The following is a 24,025-nucleotide window of genomic DNA, read 5'->3' as shown; positions in this document are numbered from 1 at the left end:
TTGGTTTTTATTTTATTTTTTTCACTCTCAATAAAGAAAAAAATGCCATGAATCAGTCATTAGGAGAGTTCATAACCGATGTCAGATTAGTATAACTCTCAGAAAAAGGTCTAAAATAAACCAAGCTGACTCTTCTTCAAAAGAAAAAGAAAACAGCTGCCCTTTAAATGAAAACAACTGTCCTTCAGACTTTCCACCCTTCACACATTGCCTTGGAACCATTAGACTTGGTTAAGGATAAGACTGTAGTTTGTAACATCAAAAAAGGGATTCCAAGCTAACAAAAAGCCCCCAGACAAAGAAAACAAAAAGCACCCAACCTACCAAACCAAAAAAAGGAAAAAGGAAAAAAAAGAAAAATAATAACTAGCTGGAGAAAGCTGATGGAGCCCTTTTCCCAGGTGCCCAGGAACACCTTGCTAATTTCTAAGTACAAAAGAAAGAAAAAAGGTTTTTGATCTTTAAAGCTCCTGAAGTAGTTTTGATGTCCTCTTTGAGTGATGAACTTTCTCCAGGTGTTTTCTACGATGATTTTCTTTTTCCATTCCACCACAGGTACAGTTAGTGTAGATTTTTAAAGTTGGAGTTTCCTTGGTATAATGAAGAGTAATTTTTTCCCCATTTCTGCCAGTGATGATTGCTTCCTGAACTTCTCTAAGGGAAGATCTTCTCTCTTTGCCATGAGAAAAATAATGGGGAAGTAGTATTTTCAGACTGGTTTGACTCTTTTCTCTTAGACATTTCTTTTCCCACTTGAAATTTTATTATGAGGAATTTCTGCTTTTTTGTGTTGTTGACACCATTAATTATTACTCTTTCAAAGATTTATACAGCTTATTCATTGCATGCTAATGAATAAATACTATTGATATCTTAATTTTAATGAAGAGAGAGTAAAAGAATTGCAAAAAGTGTGTAAAAAAACCCAGTCACATCATCACCAATGTGAAACCACTTTGTCCATGTTGTTCCTTAGGTTTGTTGTCTTCCTCTAATAAAAATGAACCATCTATATAGAGGCAAAAGCCACTTTGTATATATTATTCCTCTATTTTTTATCTGTTGAAAAAAGCTATTTGATCTCATAGTTCACAGTGGCTGGGATCTATTTGCTTTCATTTAAGGAAGAATGGGGGAAGAGGGTGAAAGAAGGTTAAAATAAAAATTATGAAGTACTTACAAATGTGCATGTTCTCATGCAGACCAGTTTTATGTCTATAATAACCCAAAGTAAGTAGCTGTATTCATGCCTCTGTCAATCTGCCCACTTTGATTTGTATGGAAGCCATAGCTTGAGTTTTCTCTTGCACTGCACCACTGACAATGTTTTAACTGATATGGAGATTCCTTTGGAAGAATAACTTTTATTCATTGTTGAGGGTGAAAAACAATCCAGTTGTCTCCTCCCACTAATTATGACTGCATTATATGTTTTTGTGTGTATGTGATAAATATGCATGCAAAATGTACTTTTAGAAGCTGGAAAACAAAATAATTTTAAAAGGAAGTGTAATCAACAGGGTTGTACTTACTATAGTTCTTGGCTTGGATAATGAGCCATCTTTTTCCTGAACAACAATTCTGTATCATTTTAAACGCATTTAAATGCAATGCTGTGGAGGAAAAGTTGCTTATTTTTTAGGTAGAAAATTTCATATTCCTTTGAAGTTTCTGTAGTTGTATGAAGTTTATTTCTGTCCCCAGATGTCAGCAATCAAAATCTGCATAAATATATTTTGTGTAAATCTGTTGGCAGCTGCTCTCCAGTCAGGTTCCTCGAGATATTAGCCTGTCTTTGAGTTTATGACAAAGTTAAAAATTATTCATTAAACTGACCTGCAGTATATTCAGTAACTGTAAAATTGCCTTGCAGTTCTATTTGGTTTGTAGATGTGATCACGAGTAAATTTTTAACTTAATTAATTGGCCGTTTCTGTTGACAAGAAATTTATGTGGTAATAATTTGCTCGAAATAGATGCCGACTGTAGGAAATGAGATATCCATCATAGGCTTGTGTTCCACCAGCTGCACAGTGGCTATTATGAAAGTATTTCAGGCTGCGACGACCCCACTGTTTGTGCAGTCAGGATTATATATACCCACGATCCATTGCCTGCCTGAGAGGCGCTCATGGAGGTCTATGATAACAAAGACTTTGTGATTTATGGCTTGCTGTGAAAGCAGAGCTTGATGAGATTAAACAATTTCATAGCACAAGTGTTTCTTAAGACCTGATTTGTAGTTGCAAGCTGATGGTAAATCACATTTATATATCTGAAAGCATGCTCAGCAGAGGAGTGCAATTACAGTTTAAGACAGCTACTTTTTATTTAATTTTTATCCTGGTTTTGTCTCTTTTATATCCCCTTCGTCTGCAAACCATTCACCTTCACAAGTCCTTTCTTGGTTAGAAGGCCAGAGACTGAAGTCACTGATGTTCTTCCTGTTCTGTGTGCACTCTTAGTAAAAGAGAAAAAGAAAATACATCACTTGAGTAATTTCAGAGTAGCTTTTACTGGTTCATCTTAGCTGACCTGGGTTACTGGGTTCAGCTACAGTTTTTAATTAGCTATTGCATTCAAAATCGAGCACATTTTTAAACATGAATCACACAAATATATTTAAATTTTAAATACAATGTTTAAAACATAGAGTAAAAGAAATCAGTTTTGGTGTCTTGCATTAAGTATTTTCTATCTATTAATTTCTGGATTCCTTTGTTCTTATACAAAACAAGACTATTTCCATTAATAACTATTTGCTTTGAGTTTGCATAGGTATGGGTATTACCAACAACATGTCTGCTATGCTTCATAAGCAGGTCCTGCTAAATATTGCAGCAAAGATGTTTGCATCAATATTAAACCATGATTTGTGGAGCTTAGTTCAAAAACAAAATCAAATGCTTATGATGCACTTGGCTTAGAGTAACAAACATATTGCTTTTGACACAACATCAGGTTGGAGTCCAATATGAAATCCCTAATTTAACTGATGCTACAAAGAGTCTTTCATGTTGTTAAATGCATTAAAAGCAGAAAAGTAGCTTAAGCTGTGAGGGGAGTTGCTATTCAAACTCTTCATTTGCTGTTGTAATGGAAAACCAAATTCCTCAATATGCCAAACATCTCCTGTGGGGCTGTGGGCTGCTCCTCGGCTCCCATCTGTTCTCCCCAAAGGCTCTCACCATCTCTAGTGAGCAGGCCAAGGTCAGTTTTTTATTGGGAGAGGTGGTGGTGAAGAGGTTTGTCATAATGTAGTTCTGCATTCTGAAATCTTTTGTTTATGCATCACACTCTGTGGCATTAATTTCTAGATCACAAACAAAAACAATAATTGTATTACAGGATCAACTAGATGGAGAAACACTGAATTTCAGGAGGTTCTTACTTTTTAAATTGCTTTATAATATGTCATTGCTAAAATCTCATAAGGAACTTAAGAGGTAAATCAATACTATTACAGATGTTTACATGTTAGAAATCCTAACAATGAAAATAGAACCCAAATAGGCATATTGTTTTACTGTCAGTTTCTCATCACAGACAGTTCACTTGGAGTTGGGTCTTGAAAGACAGAAATTGAGATGTCGGTGCCATAGCATCTAGGAAGTAAGTATTCAGAAGGGACTATGCTTAAAAAAGAAAATGACTGACAAAGACATTTTCATTACTTTGCATATTTTGCCCACAGATTTTCAGCTGAATTTCCAAGTTCAAAATTTTAGCTAGGTGATAAAGCTATAATGGGAAAAACCAAAAAAATTAAATTGATGTATTTCACAGTTAAATTCTCTATTCTATATGCACAATCCCCAGTTTATTAATTGTGAAACAGTAAAATGCCAGACCATGGTCATGGAATGCTCACTTTTTCTCATTGGAGTGATAAGCTCTTGAAAATAGGTGGGGATGTAGCTGAAATAATAATAAGCTCATCTTGCCTCTTTGGGTTTTGAATAAGGCTCATAATGAGTCTGTCTAGTTTTTAACCACAATGTGACATCATGGTTAGACCAGTACCTGGTTTCTGTATGCTGTGACTGAAATTAGTAATCTGTTTTGCCTCAAATTTCTTCTAAATAAGACAGAAAAGTCAGCAAAAAAAGGATTTATTATAAACTGTGCATTTGAGCTGTAGAAAAAAAGCAGTTTCATAGAGAAAAACACAGGGAACTCAGCACCACTGCTATTTTTTATCAGGTACTAAGTAGCAGATTGTTCCTTCTGTCTTCAATCAATGGGTGAAAGATGGGAAAAGATATTTCCTTTGCTTTTAACAGATGAAGCCTTGTAGGATGTTTGGTATTTCCTCATGTGATGGACTATCACTGGAGACTAATCAAGATTAGTCCCTCAGGCAAGATGCCTGTGCAAGCAAAGTGAATTATCAGCCCTCTTCCTAGTTATCCCTGCCAAGTACTCCTCCTGCCCCAGGTGACTTTTCCTGGTGGAATCCTGGGTACCAGAACATGTTATGAGGCTTGGAAGACCTGATGTAAATGGTAGTATGTGAGGTGAAGTTAGACAAAGGAAAAAGAGTTCCTGGCTTGTGCTGACTTAGTCAGGTGCCTTGGGTTCATTCAGGCTGTCCTGCACATCTGCTTTTGAGATGATCTCTTTATTACCCGGGCTGACTCTCCTATTTCCTATTTTTTTTGCTAAGAGAAAACATTCTGTGAAAAGGCTGCTCAGTGCTGTGTCTATTTTTTACCTGCTAAAAAAAAAGAAAAGAAAAGAAAAAAAGTTTTATCTGCTTTATATTCTCAAATTTAAGCTAATCCATTTAGCTTTTTGAAAGGACCTCACAACATAAAAAAAAATACTCAACATTATTCAGTCCTTCAGTACTTGAATTCTGGCAAAAATGTGGTGGTTTAGGCCAGTGGAATTTTAGGGTTATGGATGTAGGCATTAGGGTTTCCTTGATTAGGGTTCTGACAGATTGTGGTATCAGCCAGCTGTGCTTTTTGGTGAAAACTGGTTTTGGGAAGAAGTTTGGGGTTTTTTTCCTCTTTTGTTTTTGTGGGGATTTTCATTAATATTTCTGCCAAGAAGTGTGGCTGAGAGAACCTGATGATTTGTTCAGAGCTTTTTCTGGTAATTGTACTAATTTGAATCTCTGGATGAGGGTTTAAATCCACACCTGTAATGTTATTCTCGCTCATAAGAATTAAGGCAATATGTTGCAAGTGAAATGCTACATGCAGGTGCAGTGTGACAATTGATTAGAAACAATTTTCCATGATCTTGTTGATGAGCATTAGTATAAACACACTTTTCAGAAGAGACTATGATAATATGGTTCCAATATAATTGTGAATTTCAAAATCTGTTCCATTTGGCAAATCATATCACCTTCTTGTGACTCACTTTCTTTGACTGTAAGAAAGACCTAAGAAATCCATTTTTGTGGGAAATTATTTCTAGGGTTTTGGGGCCTATTCACACCTTAAACCCTGTGTTTGGTTCATTTGTTTTTATTTGTTGCTTTTATTCTTGCTTTTTTTTTCTTCCTTTCTTGTCTCTAATTAGGAACTAATTATTAAATTTGATTGCATTATTTTTCTTTAGAATTTTTATTTTGTTGTGTTTTTACCAAAAAGTGTGTTCAGGTGGGTTTAACCTGTGGAGTTCAATCTTTCTTCTCTGAAGTGAATAACAGGCTCAAACTGCCGTGTCAGAACCAAAAAAAAAAAAAAAAAAAAATTAACAAAACCATGAAAGAACCTTGTAAGAAACAGGAAAGCAGAAGCACCTGAAGTCCAGATGGCAAAAGTGTGTGTTTGGTAAAAGCTGTCTCAGTTTGGGATCTTTTGAAGTGAATCTCATCCTAACATTCTTTGGGAGGCAGCAAATGTATCTGACCAGACATGCTAGAATGGTTCAGTTCTTGTCCTCAAGCACAAGGGGAAGTGATTTCATTCTTTCAGGTGCCTGTCTCTCATGTAAATAAAAATAATTTTGTTTTCTGAAAATAGAAGCCTGGGATATAATTCAGCTAAAAATTATATGATCTGGCTAGATTTCATAATTTTTAACTCATAGTTTCCTTGTATATTTTTGAAACATATGCCAATAATGTTTGCAGCATGCTGATTCCTGGATTTGGACTGATTTCCTACTGTAGAGTTGTGTAACTTGATAACAGCCATTGACGTAATTTGTATTTAGTTCTGAACACTGAAAATATCGAAGAGAGAAATCTCTTTTTGTCCGAGTCAGTGGCGAAACATGCAACATTTGACTCTTAAAATTAAACAAACAGAAAAGAAGCAAAAAGTTTGAAAGAACTTGTGCCTGGAAATCAGGTGAATCAAAGAGATAAGTAGTATTTTTTTAGCACAAGGCATTATTGTGCATTTCTAGCCTGAGTGTAACAATCCAGTACAAGCTTTTAGCTCATAGTGTATGTAGCCTAATTTGATTTAGATCAGCTGTCTTCTAATCTAGATTAGGTTGACTTAAATTTCTTCACCCAGATTGTGGGTTAAGTGCTTGTCCATTGACACTTACTGGAATACTGGTGATGGTCCCTAATTTATTAACTCAGAAATTTGATCATGTGCCAAATTGAAAGGGGAAAAATGGATTGAAATATGGTTTAATGATAAAATTTAAATCTTGTTTGACAGTGTAGATATAGAAATAAATAAGCATAGAAATAAATAAGAATAAAAATTATCTTCATGCTTATAGGCAACTAAATTTGTGTAAATCAACAGCATGCCATGACCTAACATCCATTTATACATTTTGTTATTAAAGTTAGTATCGAAATGGTGCAGGGTTGGATGTTCACTAGATACTTTCCTTATTTGAAAAAGAGAAGTTTAGGCAGTATATGATTTAAAAATCTTTGAATTATTTTACTATTTCAAATTCATTATGTGAAATGGTAAGGCTGACTTAAATCTTACAATAAAAAGAAACAAGACTTCATTTTCAGCTATGTAATAGAAAATGAATGAGCATCATTACGAATAAATCTGAAGTTTTCTTCCTGTCTCAGGATTAATGTTACATTTGCTGCATCTGGCTTTGTCTTTTTCGTAAGTTCTTAGAACAAATAATACATGCACTTAATCTTTAACTTCAGATAATCAGTTACTGACACTTGGAATAATGTGATGAGCAATGTAAATTTTATACACATACAGTCATAATAATTTAGACTGTCATCTTAATCTATTTATGATCAGCTAATGACTGAAATGTTTTACCATTGTGTGGGATATTTTATAACTGAAGTTTTAATGGGTGAATCAGTAACACCTGGCTGTCTGGAATGTCTTTCTTTTCCCCCTGTTAGACATTTAAATACACCTCTGGAAGGCCCACAGGGTGTGATGTGACATATAAGCTCTTAAAAGGAGGAAAATTAGTTCTTGATACCATAATGATCAGTGGGATGAACGTTTGCATACCTAGAATTAATGCTGTTAAATGTAAGAGTTTGATTAAAACTCTTAGGTTTTTTTTTTCTTCCTCTCCTTTAATGCCCTTTCTAGTTTCACTTTTTGAAATAGCGAAATGAGCTGGTGGTTTTGCTTCTGCCTGTGGAGGAATTTTGAATCTTTAAATAGCCTTTTCTTTCTTGATGCAGCTGTTTATGTTTCTTCTCAAATCGTCTCTAGCACCAGCAGAGTCTCTTAGCTACTAAGAATTTTAGACACCTAGTCGCCAACAATGCAAGAATACAAATTCAGTGAGAAATTCTCCTAACACAATATCTAGTATTGCAATATAAAATGAAAAATTATTATTCTAGTAGCAGTCTGCTTTCTATTATTGAATTAAAACAATGTATTTGTAACTTGGCTCCTTTTCCTCATAGATGTTATACATTTTTCATTTATGAACTTTTAGTTTTTCTGCCCTATTTAAAGTGTACAAAGTGTAAGAATGATAAAATTGCAACTTCTTCTCTTAAGAGAGTAAATTCTGATAAAGGTTCATACATATATATTGAGGTTGAACTACCTGTATTTTTTTTGTTTTCATGTTCCTTATTTAGCTGATATTTTTATGAGGTAATACTGGGGATCTGGGCAGTAAAGACTGCTTTGGTGATACCTGTCATCTTGTAGATTTCTAAGAACTTTTTTAAAAAGAAAACTTGTCTCAAATCGTTTTCCAGTCAAGTAGTTAGTCTTCTCAGGCATTTTGATATTGCAGAGCTGGTCCTATAAACTGGAGAATGACAAGTTAGTGGCATTCTTTGATAAAGGCATAGCCACTGCAGTAAACAGGAAGGAGGCATTGGAAGGAATAGTGTGCTCGTGTTATTAGTTCCCTTTAGTCTTGCTCCATGCGATAGATTTTCTAGGAATATATTAATTTGTGGCTATTTTATGACTGTTACAAGTCCTGGGATATTAAGAAAGGCTGACAATTTCAATTTCTCCTGTGATGTCTTCTGTTGCCGTCTGTCACCAAAGTGTTTTTATATGTACACCACTTAATCTTTAGATTCAACATGTGTTATAAATAAAATAGATCTCCTTCCAGTACACTGATTGGAAATGATCAGAAAAAAAAAGTAGGCTTTTAATCTTTTCTGTGAAGTAATGAAAATAACATTTTGTCTTCTTTTAATTATATTTCTTTGAAAGCACTACTTCTGATCACTGCAAATAGGTAGTGAATTTTGGCCTTTAGTTGGATGACAAGAGAAATAGCCCACTTCACATGGGTCTGGAATGCCAATTCGTGCTTCGTGTCTGTGATGGCACAGAACTTGCATGGCCCTTTTCTTAACAGATTTCAAAGCACTTTCCAAGGCTGATTAGGAATCCAGAAACACCACAACCAGGTAGGCCTTAAAATACTCAGCTCACAAAAAGAAAAGATGAATGAGCAATCCTGACACAGGAGCCAGATATCCCCTTATACAAAGGCACCTGCAAATACACAGACATTCCCTTTCTACAGAGATGCTTAAACAGTTGTGTTCCATTTTACACAGAAAACCTATGCCACAGATACTGTATGGATGTCCTCAGGCTCTCAGAATTGCATGTTTATTTTCAGACCTCCAAACATACATGAGGATAATTTGTTCCTTTTCCTAGTATTACTTTTGTTTACTAAGTTATTTATATAAGTACACTGAAATAAATGAGATTTTTATTTTCTTAATTTACAACCATTAAATGTGATATCAATTTTCTCTTTGGAAAGTTTTAGTACATATTTGGTAATTCTTGGGATTTTACATTGTATCTTTTGTATCCAAAGTGTATTCAAATAATTTACTAAAATAACTAAAAAGAAATAAATAATAGGATGGCCCAGCAAAACTATTAAGTCTGCTCAAATGTCAGCAGGCACTTCTGAAGTGAAATACTGCCACTGGTTTTTAGATATTTTCATTTTGTCTGGTACCGTTTCTGTTGCTTATATCTTACAAAAGGGCCTATCTGACACTCGCGGGGGAAACTTCTAGCTCTTGGTTCTTGTCAAAACAGCTCCTCACAGAAAGGCTTTGCAGCTTTGTAGGAGCATTCCATGGTTGCCAGGTCCCTACAGAAATCTCCAAGTGTAGGTGCCCCAGGGTTGCCTGCAACACTGCTTTTGTTGAGTTTCTCTTTGATTTGAATTTTCTCCTTCCCTGAAGGTATTACAAGATTGTCAGCTGTGCTGTGATTCACTGATTCCCCAACATCAAACTGTCTGACTTGTATCATGAAGATCTGTATTAAGCAAGATGCAAAGCTCAGCACTTAGGTACCATGTCAGAAATTAAGTTTACAAGTGATTTTACAACAGCCTTCCCTTTCTCCTGCACCAGGGCCTGTACTTGGCTTCTTCCTACTGCTACCAAAAAGCTCCCAGATTAATCCACTCAGGGCTTTTGCTCAGGAGTTCAGGTACACACTCCTCTTTGTGCTATTTTCCACCTTGTCCCTAAAGCTAGGTCAGAACACTATGCTTGCAAAATTCTTCCCATCTTTCTCTTATCCTAATCTTGAATTCTGCCTTATATCTAATACCACTGCAGCCATGATGACTCATATTTCAAGTGTCTTTAGGAGTTTAGGCCTGAAGAAGAGGTGTAGATGATTTAAACATAAGTAAACTGAAACTGTTTTATTTTGGATGCTTTGTGACTATGAATTCTTTGTTCATGACTTTGCTACAACATCATTTGTCACACAGCCTGGACAGTCTTCCAGAACCAGTTGAGGCCTGCCAGCATCCTCTTATTAAATCTGATACAAACCCTGAGTTAAGTATATCATCCTGTCAGGTTCTCAATGTCTAGACAGACACTTCCTAATGCACATCAATAACAGGTGTGTGGCAGGGAGCCTCCTGCCTGGGCATGCTTCTGCAAGGCAGCTCCTTCTCCCTCCTGTGTGAGCTGAGCTTTCTGCTTTGCAATGATCATAAAACACACATGTAAATGTTAACAGGCAGCAGTATCCAAACAGACCTTATTTACAGTCATATTTTAGCAGAATGTTTCTTTTCAAGGGGAAGGAAAAGGCATTAGTGGTTCTGTATTTTACCAACCTAAGTAAAACTTGTCTTTGATGACACTTGGTGGTATTTGAACTGAATATGGATCTTCTATTCAAATTTAAAAGCAGTTAAGAGTTTTTCATTTTAATTTACCAAAAATCTATGATGTGATAAAGTAGTTTCAGACAACTGAGGACCAACTCCTAAAATAGCAATTTTACTGAGACTTAAATATCTCTAGCAAAGAATTGCATTTAGATTTTATATAATCTGATGTAAGGATCTCCTCACTTATCTTTCATTTGTGTAGTATTGGGAATAATGTTATTTGCATTATGGATGTTAGGTCCCTGATTTGGTTAGGTGCAAATCATAGATTTTTCAAGAATGGGTTATTCCCTTTTTATGTTGCATTCCAAACAGACACACAAGATCAAAGAGAGGAAGGGACTCTCCTATTTTGCTACATGATGAGAATTTAAACACATGAAGTACAGTTTGAGGTCCTTCATTTAAATGGAGTGCTGTTGTCACATACATTTTAAAAATAATGGACGAAAGTTCAATGCTTTTCTCAAGTTAAGAAGTAAGTGCAGAACACTGACTGGTTTATAGTGGGAGATGGAAGCATCTTGTAGCTAGGTTGAATTCACAGACTGAGGAAAAGAGAGGATAACTTAAAATTCTAGGGTTTAGTGCCTGTACTTTGAGAGAAGAAAAGGTTTGACTTTGTAACACATGGATATTAGCAAGCCATTAAGTGTCAGGTGCTGGACGGTCAGCTAGAAAGTAAACTGAGAGCTGTGAAGTTCACTTTTGCTGCATGTCACTCAAAAGCAGTGCTGCATAGTGGCTGAGGGTTACATCCCCCTTGGTCTTCCCTTTCTTCCTCCAACCCCTAAATGTCATGCATCTTCTGATACATCTATCTGTGCATGTAGAAGAACAGTGGGTAGCTATGAAAGCTGTGAAAGTGTTAGCATTGTTCTTTTGCTGTATGAAAAATAGATTAAACACACATTGCAGGCAAAAATAAAAAGAAACCCAAAAACTACAGATCCTAAAAAAAAATTATGTGGAGTAATATAACTCATGTAAAAAGATCTATGAAATGACTAAGAAATCTTTGGCTCAGAAGTTGTTTTCGACCTCAAAACCTTTTGTCCTTCCATGTAGTGCAAGGGCCTGTTCTTTATGCTATGAAATAGCCACACTTGACAGAGAAATGCATTAATTCTTTGTAAGTTTTAACCATAGCATTGAGAAAAATATTAAACATGAGATGAATGCATAGGGCAGAGGATCACTGCCTTACATTGTCTCTTACATTTGGACTTGTGTTTTCTGCAACATGAATGATGACTGTTTTTATTAGGCTCAAGCTGTGCAACTAGCAGCTTGCTGATCACTTATTCTTTTAATTTAATCTACATGAGAAGAATCTTTCTAAACTATTTTGGTTTATATTGCATATATCCTCTGCTTTTTGTTATAATGTTTCCATCATTTTAAGAAGAGCTCAGTATTTTTTTAAAGGTTGATTTGCTCATTAGAAATGGAGAGTAAGGCAACATTAAGCTTAAAATTAATGGATGTGTTTATTGCAGCTTTACCTTTGTGTTACCTGAAGCAGAGCATAATTTTTTTTGTTTGTTTTGTTTTCCTTTTGAGTCCTTTCATCCACAAAGAATGGGGATTAGCCTTTGGCTAAAATAGTGCTTTCAGGCCCTTTCAGCATTCAGTAACTGTTTACTTATCCAGGTATAAATGGGTAAAAACACAGTTAAAGCTCCCAGCTGCAAGGTCAGCTACCTTTTTAAAATTCAACCTCATGAGCTCCCCTCGGCTGAGGGCTTGCTGGTATGAGCCATTAAGAGCCTGTTGCATGTAACCTGCCCTTGTCGTACACAGAGCTGCACACGAACCGCTGGTACCGTACAACGCGCCCTCGCTCCATGCCAGGCAAGAAACAAAAGCAGTTGAACTTGTGATCAATGATCATATGATCCATTTACAGCCTGCAAGCTCACTCAAGTAGAACTAGTAAATCATTAAATATTAACTCAACACCGTTCCTGCTGGGCAGAACACACAATCTGATTTTCTCAAAGTTGCCAGTCATTACCAGCAGCCTTTCCTGGTTTAACAATGGGCTTTTAAAATCATAAATTAATTTTAGATGCATAAAATCCATTGCAAGGCACAGGATATAGTTAAAAGCTATAATGTGTGGCAAAAACTTAATCTATTGGGCTAGAATTGTCTCTGAGAATCCGAAAGCTCTGGGACCATGCACACAATAAAATGACAGTAGCTCCTATGACTGTTGCATCAGGTCTACCTCAGGAGCAATCTTAAACTTACCTCAGTTCAGAACATCTTATAAGAATGTGCTTAAATGCTGGACTAAGAAAATTAAAGTTACAAAGAAGTCCTCAGTCCTGACCGAGTGGTTTATTTATGTTTTGTTTTTACCAATTATCATGCAAAGTTCATGGCCCTAAAAAGAAAAAAAAAAGGTAATGCATTTCATCCAACATCTAGAATGGGCATTTTTTCTTGTTTTTGTTATCTTAGTTAATTTTTGTTGAAGTGGGGCTATTTCACAAAGCAGCCTCAGTGCATGGAAAAAAGTAACTTTTTTGTCCATCTTTGAATGATGTTAGTTATTTGGGGAAATGCATTTTAGAGCCATATTAACTGGTGATAAATGGGCTTTGCTGTTTTAGATGAGTATTCAGTGTTCAGGAGGAATGTGCCCCTTGTTCTGTGAAGCTGGAAAAGTCCTATTTTAAGATGAACTCACTAAAACAATTGTAAAAGTTTTTAAAACAAGCAGACTCCCTTCTATAGATGAAAATGGACGGAAAGGGAGAATGAGCTAATGCTTTCTCATATGAGAAAGTAAGATGAGCTAATGCTACAGGATTTAAAGTAGAGAAAAAGAAATAAAGCACATTTTACAAGATGAAAACCCAGTAGATGACTAGTGGTTTCTCTGAAAAATCTCTTCTTGCCTTAGCTCTGTGCTTCTTTTTGTCAATGAATCTGAGCCAGATGAAAGAGACTCTGTGAAAGCAGTCATGGTGGAAGGTGATGATTGCCATTTTATTTTAAATAGCTGAGGTGGGAAAGACTGTTTTCTATCTCCAGGTGTATTTCTGATGTTCCTGTGTTTGTGTATGTTCATAGCAGAGAGGATGAGTTTGATTACAACTAAATATAATTTTAGAGCTATGTTCAAATGTGTAATGGGTTTTTTCCCCCTCAGATGAAAATGGAGGGTAAATTGTTCATACATTAAATACTGTGTCTACAGCAACCATTTCTTAATTGACTGTTTCTCTTCTTTCAAGATAGATAACATAAGATAACAAACAGATTGAGTAAGCACCTCTTTTGGCCTTCCTTCACCAGCTCAGAGGAACACTTAGCAGTTTGGCTTCAGAGATATGCTTTATAAGACAAAAGAAATTAATTTTAATCTTCACAGAAGAGCCTGAAAAATAGGAGCTGGAAGAAAATAAGACACAGAAGAATTTTACATATATAATAATATTTCAGACAGCAAAATGAGATAGACGATGGCAGAGTTTTAATCAAGTTACCATCTTAACCAACCTAGAAAAGGTCATTTTTCTCTTAAACTGATGTACTTGCAGTCCTGCTAAGTACAAATGCCTAAATCTCTGTGTGTTAACATGGGAATAATTTGCTAAATGATGCAACAGTATAAGGATCATGCTAATGGGGCTAAACTTAATTCCTTTCCTGTTTCAACAGGAAATTAATGAAATGGTGCTGGCCCACAGGTGTCTACCAGCAAGGGACAGGCATATATCTTCCAGTTTTCTCAGGCCAAAACACATGGAAGTGAGATTGTTGAAAAGGGGCCATCTTTTGGGTGTGCCTCCTGGGGAGCAATAAGAAAGAGCAAACGTTAGGCACTTGCATACAACTGGACGCTTCTCAGTTACTCTTTGTGAGGATGGCACTGCAAGAAACATTATAAATAACATTAAACCCAGAAATTCAATATACATAACTATATAAATTGCTTAGGAGATTTTTCTTGTCCTGCTCTGCTGTAATGCCCTGCACTATTAACACGTAATCTCCTGCTTGTGGAATCACAGGGTTTTTGACTTCAGTTTTTTGGTTTGACATTCACTGTTAGGTGAAACAGTGGAAAAGTGGAAAGTACAGTTTTATTACAGTAATAAAGTATTTCTGAGTATATAAAACCATATTGTAGCTAAAGTGCCAGAGTCATTGGAGGGGGGAAAAGCATCTTTTAGCATAAAGGTACTTTAATGACAGAAAATAAGTGAACTCCAGATGCAACAGTTGCATTTTAAGGAACTGAGCAAGTTTTTTTTTTTTTTTTTTTACATAATGCTGTTGGAGCAATTCTGTTGCACAGTGTAAAACTTTTGGTGCATCAGTCTGTTTCTAATAACTTTAGATTAAATTATGAGTAATAGAGAATGAATTGTGATGTGACTAGTCAAAATATGTCATCTTGGGTTTAACTTTGATACTTTATGCAGCCCACAGAGAGAATATTAACAAAAAAGGTTATTCAATGAGGTGGGTGCTGAGGCTGAAGTCCAGTGCTAAAACTACAGATTGATATGAATAATATTTTTCTAGCATTTGTTCCACAAGTTTTAGAATAGTTGTAACTGGAAATAAATTGATTTTTTAAATCTAAATGTCTGAATATATTAACCATAATATTTATTTGTCATTCCACACCTGAAGCTGCATAACTGGAGCAGAGAAGACAGATATGAAAACTGGCTCTTTTAATTTCATTTAATTATGGTGTCTGAGAATTTGTGGTTATAGAACAGTTCACTCAGTGTTCCAGAAAGTAGACCTACACATGAGATTTTCTACTACAACCCCTATGTTGTACTTCTATATTAATAGATAAAAGAAAAAATGCAACAAAAGCCAAACACAACAGCAACAGTAAGCACAGAAAAACAGGACAAAGTAACTCTGTTAGAACAAGAGGCAGTGGGCAGAAACTGCTGCACAGGAAGTTCTACCTAAATATGAGGAAGAACTTTTCTAATGTGCAGGTGACTGAGCAGTGGAACAATTTGTCCAGAGAGGCTATGGAGTCTCCCTCACTGGAGATACTCAAAAACTGTCTGGACTTAATCTGGTGTCATGTGCTCTGGGATAAGCCTGCTTGGGCAGGGAGGTGGGGCCAGATGACCTTTCCAACCTGACTGGTTCTGTGATTTATGTAAGTACAGCGGAATAATTTTGGATAATTTTCATTTTACACAATTATTGTATGCACTTGAATACATGAATGAGCATGAATGCAAGCAGCTCTTGAAGTTACCCACTGTATAACCCAGGCTTATACTCTCTTTCTGTGTGGTTTCAGTTCCATAGTAGTTTTACTTTGTCTGAACTAATTCTGAGTTTTCTGCCTGTGGTAGCAGTATTGTTGATACCCAGATTTTTATATTTGGGGTATGAAAAAGGAAAATATTCTTTCCACGCCTTTTAGTCACTCAGTTTAGTGGTCCATACTTCTACCTGTGAATTTCAGGGTTCCTTCGATGTTTTGAATATTCTGAGAGTACCTCCAATTTCTGTGGACAATATTACAAATTCACAATGTATTTGTTACATTCTGTCATTTTATGCTTTGTCTGAAAGTATCATCTTATTGACAAGATTCAGCTGCAGGTGGAAAGAATGAGAGACAGATGACAAGAGGAGGGGAAGAAATATGTGTTTCTTTAGCCCATCTTCTCTTAGGACAGTGTAGGCATTGTTGATAACAACGAGGATTGCAATTTTTTTAAAATATAATTATCAAATGTGTATATATACATTATTTTGTTTAAGGAGCTAGAATAGTAAATTCAACATGGCATATGTTCAGTGAATTAAGTACCAGTGAACGGCTTTTATGTTGATAAGGTGGACATGCTTTCATGGAGATCAGGTTTTTGCCCAGTGCTGTGTAACCTTTTTCGGAGCGAGATAAAACATAAAACACTTAGATTTCAATAGATACATCTGATACTCTTTAGGGTATCAAGTGAGGGGAAATTATAATTGTACTGTTTAGTGGTACAACAGCTACTGGAACACCATGTTTAGATTTGGATAAGTCTGTGGTTCTAGAAAGTTGATGGGACACTGAAGGCAGAATGGAGGGAACAAGGCAAATGATTTCTCAGAAGACTGAATGAAATGTTATGGTGAAATTCCAGGAAATTCTGTCTGTCTTGGGTAGCCAAGGGGAGTGTGAGGGGTTGACCACAGTATGACAATAGTAGCACCTCAAGTGAACAGCAGCACAAGGAATCAGATGGGGAGTTTCCATCTCATATGGGCAGTGGATATGAGAAGAACCAGCAGCTGCAACTGAAGCTTACACACCCAGGGTAGAAAAAAAGAACTATTTTAATGGCAGCACTGATTTGTTGGAACAGCTTTCCCAGAATTGTGACAGACTGTACATAGATGGCAGTTTTTTCAGCCAAGACTGGAAGTGCTCAGTGCACATCAACTGTGTAAGTAACCATGGTAACAGCTGAAACCAAGAAAAGTTCAGCAGCCCTATAAATGAGCAGTTACCCTGTCTGACAAAAAACCTTCCCCTCATCTCTGAATTGTAATATGTCCTGAAGTTTTGCATAGCTGGGGAACAGTTTTTTGAGCTGAAGAATAAACTTTGTTAAGTGCTTTCTGAATTTTGTGGACAGGGACAACTAGTTAGAGCATTTCTTCAAGGGGAGCATAGAAAGCCTCTTGAAGAGACAGAACCCAATGCATTTTAGGGAAATATTCATTAAATCCATCACCTTAATGAAGAAAACCTCACTTACCAGTATTTCATGGACAGAATGAACTCCACAGGTCCACACATAGAGCTTGGAAAACACATTTTGAGATAAATCAAATCTCTGGCTGGTTTTTATCTCCTCTCATTTGGGTGAACGTATCTTTCAAGTAGAACATTAATTATTAATAAGTTCAAGAAAAGTAGTTATAAAAATTGGTTAGGTTAGCTGTGTTATACAGTTCATCTCCCACTTCTTATGCATTTCTGAAACATGGACAAGAAGTCTCAGACAGATCTGAAGTACTTTATGTAGGAAATTACTTGAGAATTAAGAAAACCTAAAGCAAAAGTGCTGTGACAATGTTTTTTCTATACCCCAGTTTTGTCTTTCTACAAAACTAGAGTTTTAACGAATTGATATAATTACCTTTTCCATAAATATTTTGATTGACTTTTCCTTTTATTATGTCCAATATTTTCCATTGGTTTTAATTTATTTTGATTCACCAAAAACTATGTAAAAAATATACTGATTGAGTGCTGTAGTTTAATGCATTGTATATGATTCCTTATCTCTCATGCATTCATTTGTGAAGATCCTAAAATTAATTCCTGTTCCTGTGGTTAATCATTTCCCTCAGAGACTGTTTCTGTTTTCTAAGCAGAAAGCTTTTCTAAGCTTTACAAATTAATAAGATATTGATTAATTGCTTTCTTTATATCCCTAAAATTTCAGTGTTTTTATTCTGAAGCCATAAGTTAAAGCTTAAATATTCTTTTTTTCCAATTTTTAAGTGTGACTGTTGCATTACCTTCTTGTGGCTGTCCACTGTGGAAAAAAATCTGAATATAGACACACTTATAAAATCGTCAGCTTTCAAGACAGTTTTACATATTGAGAGATGGTAGCTTAAAAGACAAAAGAGACAAAGTGTGTTTTTCACACATGCTGTGTCTTTTGTCTGGGACAGAAGTCATCATAGAAGAGGGAAATCTCACTTCATAAATGTATGAATAGTTCATCCTGGCAGCTCTCAGGCAATGTCAGGGATTCCAGTTCTTCTAGCTGTGATCCAGAAGTGAAAGCCTTCAGAAGATACTTTTTCTGCCTCTTGATCCCTCCCCATCCACACACCTCAAACCATCTCAAGTTTACCTTCAGTCAGGTCATCAGCTCTTCAAAGGCAGACAGAAGAGACAGAAGTTGGAACAGAGGCAAACCCAGAAATTATTGGTATTTCCTTTTTTTTTTCCCCCTGACGATGCTGTTGGTGAGTATTTCTGATTGGGACAACACTTAGCTTCGTCTTTGCCTCTTCTCTGTTTCCTGCGTGCATGCTCAGTTAAATATTGTTTTTCATTTATCTGGAAAAAGTCCCTTTAAAGGTTACCATATAGACCAGTGCTCCTATTCCTGTTTTGTTGTCTGATGGCTTGGATACTCTGGACTCATAGTACTGTGATCTGTTTTTTTTTCAGTTAGCTGCTGACTAAAAGCATTTTAAAAGCCATTGGACATTTGACAAACACAGCATATTGCTGGTACAAACAGATTGACCAAAATTATCCCTAGAAATATTAATGTGGATGTCATGTTTGAGTTACTCATATGACATTTTATAACTGGAATTGTGGTTTAGGTTTGTTTATTGGGAATTTTTGCTTTGTTTGTTTGCTTCTGTGGGGGTAGGGGAGAAGGATACCATAATTTTGTAACCTTAAGGATGTTCTGAAGGAAATAGATTAGCTTCCATAGTAAGCAGTACCCACAGTGGCTTTAAAATTCGAATGTTTCATTAGACTACCTTTTCCACGGGCAGCCTTCCTTACATTCTGAAATCCTTCAGAAAAACCACTACAGAACATGGAGCTATCACATAAAGTTGATTTTATGTTTTCCCAGTCTCAAGCTACTTAGTGCAAATAAAATTTTGTGCCAGTCAGCCCGAGATGTGTTACAGCACTGTTAAAGCCCAGCCTGTTAATTACAGATGTTTTGCACTGTTAGGGTGATGCACAGATTTCTTGGATATAGGTTTCCTTCAGCAGCATGTAGTTTTACAGTACAGTCAACAGAATGTTGTGGAATAGCAATTATGGGAATAAGGAGAATGCACAAGCTATTGGAGTGAACGCTGTAATGCTGATACATTTTTCCTGATAAAAGCAACTCAGATAAGAGGATATGCAAGTTATTGTAGCAATTAGTTTTTCTAAGATGTCTATCTATATGAAATGTTTCATGGTAGGGAGAAAAACCACAACTTTGTAGTAGAATGCAAAGTTTATTACATTTCTAGACTACATTATCCTTGTCAGCTAGATTAAAGCATTCTCCTAGTTTCTGTCCTATATTACCCTAACAAGTGAGGAAATAATGTAGTGTTGTTACAGGGAGTAGCTTATAAATTTTGACATAAGTGTGAGAGAAATCACTTGAAATGTGAGGCAACCAAGAGGAATAATTAGGAACAGCAGAATGATCTCAGTAATATGACAATAGTTTCTAAAGCACCCCACAGGACTGAAATCATCAGGTTTGCTTGACCTATATCTTTAATAATACAGCTCATTGCCCTTGTATTGAAGCTAGAGGGAAGGACAAAGTATAAGCTTTATCATGTTTTAGGAGAAATTGCAAAAAGTTTATTTATTAACACAGCACGAAATGGCCCATTTCTATGATTACCAAACAGGAAAGCAAGTTGGGCCACAGTTCACCACACAGAACACTTTCTAGTCAGGCTTGGCTGGCAAAAAATATTATGTAACACTCAAATAAGATAAATAGCTGCATTGGCAGTGGAAATAACCTTCTGTTTAATTAGAAAATAAGAGCTGTATGGGACAATAAAAATGGTTACTGCTGCCCTCAGTCACTGTTTAATAAATATGGTCGTGCTGAAGATAATGCTAAGTGTTATTTATTTGTGTAATATCATGGGCTCAGTAATTGTTCATGTTCTTGATAGTTACCCTGCATGTAGAATGAGTCCATTTCATGTTTTCTTTGTTTAATTTTTTAAAAGGGAAGAGGATTTTTTTAAGCTGCTTTTAAAAACCAAAGATATGTTAACGCCTCAATGTTGCTGTAACCAAACCAGTGGCTTTATTAGCTTACCTTCAGGGCAATAAAGCTTTGAAACTGAGTGTTTTATACTTTCCAGGCTGGATTGTCTGTCTGCCTTGGATATGTTTCTACGTCTTTGAGAGGGAGCCTAATTTGAATTTTCAGCTGTCCATTTAATTGTGGCTGTGTTTTGAATGAGTAGAGTCCTAAGGTCTGGTTTTAGCATGGTTTTGCCTTCCTTTGGAGGTTTAAGCACTAAACATGCAAATCAAGTCCAGCAAGGCACTGTGGAAGACTGAAGATTTCAGTGAACCTTCTCCCTAAAGAGAACAGTTTTCACTAGTAAATTGAGCATCAAATTGTGCATATGTATCAAAAGTTTCCTTTCTCTGTAGAGCATGTTTATTGGATATGGACGTTGTTCTGGGCTTCACCTCTTCAGGAACATAAAAAAATTTATCAAACGCTTGACAGAAAAGCAGGGCATGGGATGCATTTCACAATATATTTTTAACAGGCTTGGTATCCCAGCCCTATTGCTTTTGGTCAGAATCTTTCTATTTCAAATCTACAGTAAGTACAGGGATTTGAAAAAGGATATCAAAGACTTTCCTTGGTTTTATCCAAAGGGGTAATTCACAAGATGTTTCATCAACAAGCTTGAACCCCTCCTTCCTTCCCTACTTTCCTTCCTCCCCCAAATGTGGACTGTATGTCAAGAGGCAAAACAAAACAAAACAAACCCCCTTTTCTTCACACAATTCACTTTAAGCTTTAAAATCCTCCAAAATCCCCAATCTCCCTTTGCAGTCTGGTTCCCACTCTCCAGCTTTCCTCATCTCCCTCTGAAAGAAAAAAGCTCTTCTTTAAGGGACTGATAGGTTGTAGAGCGATGCTTAGCAACAACATTCCTGTGCCTTAAGTAGCTGCAAGCCCCTAGCTGAACCCTTTGATGTGACTGTCAGGGCAGATTTATTTTGTTTTAGCACATTGTCTACTTGTCCAGATGTATCAGGAGATAAAAAGGAGTCATGTTTACACTCTTTTTGGGAGGGGGAGGAGGGGAGGAGATGTAATTAAATCGCATTTTTGATGAATCTCTGAGAGATCGAGATGAAGAACAGAGGAATTGGCTTGAATATAGAGGGGAAACCCATTTGCCTGCCCTGACACCTGACATTGTAGGAAGATGAAGTGTAAAGCCATAGCACAATGTGTTGATTTGGTTCTGCTGAACCCTTTAACTTTGTGGTTTTTTTCATGTGTTGGTAGTTCACGAGAGTCCAGAAAGGCCTATTAGGGAGTAGCAGCTGTGTACCATAGAGTCTTCCCTGTGTACGTATATATTTGTCCAGGTTGAAAAAAATGTGGGTTTTTTCTATAATATTAGTGTTATAGATCACATATCCCAGGATTTCTGGCTGTGGTAAGTGGTTGTCAATCAAATAATTAAGGAAAGAAGAAAAAAAAAACAACGAAATTGAGCCTCAGTGATCCTGGATAAACAAGTGTGCAGTGTGAGGCAGACCTTGCTAAATTCTCCAGGAGAACAAATACCACAGATAAATCCATTTTTGTTTATTTGCTTTTAACTTGCACATTTAGTAACACCATTCTGAGCTCTATTAATAACCTGCGGTGTGCAGTGACAAGTCTGATTCCAGCATTCAGTATGCTGTGGGTATGCCAAGTGAATAAAATGCTAGTTTTAATCTGCTGTTACAAAAGTTACTCTATTTGCATTTTAAATAGGTTACACTGCAGCACCCCCTTCTGCTGACTGAATAGAGTGACAAGAGGTTTGAACTGCAATTCAGCTCTATTCCCACATGACAGAATGAAGATGCCTTGAAAGCATTTTTAACCTTCCAGTTTCTTAATTCCTGTGCCTATTAGGTGAGGAAATCAGCACAACTTAGCAACGGTCATTAAAGTAAAGCTCATAATTTTTAGGATCTAGCTTTCATTTTTTTTTGCAACATTTTCCATGCTTCCTAAAAAACTAAGGCATGCAGAAGGCGTCAGAATGAATAGCAAAAATAGTGCTCTAGCATTGCAAACAATTATGCTTGGCCTGTGAAATGTATACATGGTTCTGCATTCCTCTGGTTATCATTGAATGTGCGTGAAAGTGATGATATTACATTACTGATTTAATTTATGGAACAGTCTTGGAAGTTCCTATCTAAAAAAATCAACTTAGCTTGATGATTTTGTCTTTGATTTTGAAGAATTGATGGGTATCAGATTGGCAAAAAGAGGTGGAAAGTTCTGAGTTACCTTATTTCAAAATAAAGGGCCATGAAAAGTAATGAGTTAGGGTATCATATGTACTGTGTATTTGAGTTCTGCATCAGTGTTTGTATGCAGCTTATAAACTGTTGCTATGCCATAGCATAGCAGGAATCTTGGCAATTACTCCACTACTGCTATGTTTTGTAGTTGTGATGTAATTGGTTGAAACATATTGCAGGGAGTGACTGAAGGAAACTTGGAATCTAACACACTGTCAGTGTACTTCCCTTTACATTGACTTACCTATGCTTTCGGCACCTTCTGTTGATGCTGTAACCTCTGAAAACTCCATATTTCTCTTTCACTCCTTCAGAACTGTTGAACAATGAGAGAAATTCAATAAATGTCATCTTTGGGTGTTGGTGAGGTGGGGACTTAGAGGTTCTAGCATCTCAAAATACATTTGCAGTTCGCTTCACAAGGAACTTCAAAAATAGTTGTCTATGACAACTCACAATTCTCTAGCAACAATTGTAGATTTTTGTGGTTTGGGGTATGACAGACTTATTTGTGGTTTGCTTTGTCCACTATTTTACAAGTGTGTGAGCCCATTGAATCCTGCATCGTATAAATGAAAAGAAGGTATGTGTGTTCTCAGGATATGGAGGTAAAGATGCTGACACAAATATAAAGTAGAATATATAATAATTGTTTGGACTTAGTTTCCCAATCTAAGTTTAGGATTCAAGGCCAGCAGATTTTTCTTTATTGTTTTATACTTCTGGGAGTCATTTGTTGAGTTCTTGATTTTCTTTAGTACCAACCTAAAGAATGAAAAAATATTAAGAAATCTATTTTAGGGATGAATATGATTGAGGACCTTTGAATTTATTTTGTAGTGTGATTTGAAATAAATTTATTCTTATTTTAAAAGCTAACATTGTTTTACAGTGAATAGATTGCCTGCTGGATTATATTTGTGGGGTATTTCTTTCATTCACTGTTGTGTGGCTAGCATGTTAAAATGCTCTTTTAGGGACAGATTCTGTCTCTGCCAACTGTAGTGAAAGATACTGGGCTACTTGAGCAGTAAGGTTTAATTTAAAAAAACTGAATATTTTAGAATGTGGCATATGATTAGGTGATAGTTACTTCCCTTCAACTCATTAAACTAAACCTGAGCTGAAGAATCTCTTGTATCCTTCTGCTTTTAAGTGTAAATGGCTGAGATGCACTTTTTAAAAAGAGAAGGCAAATACTGTGCAAGAAGTTCACTTTTTATCTAATGACCTTGAAAAAATATTAAGAAGATGCTAAAATTTTTGACTTGTGAGTGATAGAATTTAAAAAAGAATGGTCTTGGAAGTCAAAAAGCCTAGTGGGTGTTTTTGTATGCTATATGTTACAGTAGAACAAATCAATTCAGGCTC

General features: G+C 36.1%; 1 protein-coding gene and 1 long non-coding RNA gene across 25 annotated transcripts in view; one reads left to right on the top strand and one right to left on the bottom strand.

Annotated features, from left to right (window-relative positions):
• LRMDA (leucine rich melanocyte differentiation associated) overlaps positions 1-24,025 on the top strand; it is a 630,413-nt gene that overhangs the window by 505,745 nt on the left and 100,643 nt on the right. The gene's annotated exons all lie outside the window — the stretch shown is intronic.
• LOC135306444 (uncharacterized) lies at positions 2,344-9,599 on the bottom strand. Its single transcript, XR_010367265.1, has 3 exons — positions 9,388-9,599; positions 8,077-8,193; positions 2,344-2,460 (listed from the first exon to the last, which is right to left on the bottom strand). It is a non-coding gene; the product is annotated as an uncharacterized LOC135306444 (long non-coding RNA).

This window comes from Passer domesticus, chromosome 8 (genome assembly GCF_036417665.1).
Source record: "Passer domesticus isolate bPasDom1 chromosome 8, bPasDom1.hap1, whole genome shotgun sequence".
NCBI lineage: Eukaryota > Metazoa > Chordata > Aves > Passeriformes > Passeridae > Passer > Passer domesticus.
The sequence above is the reverse complement of the archived record's forward strand: the minus strand, read 5'-3'. Positions and strand labels throughout refer to the sequence as shown.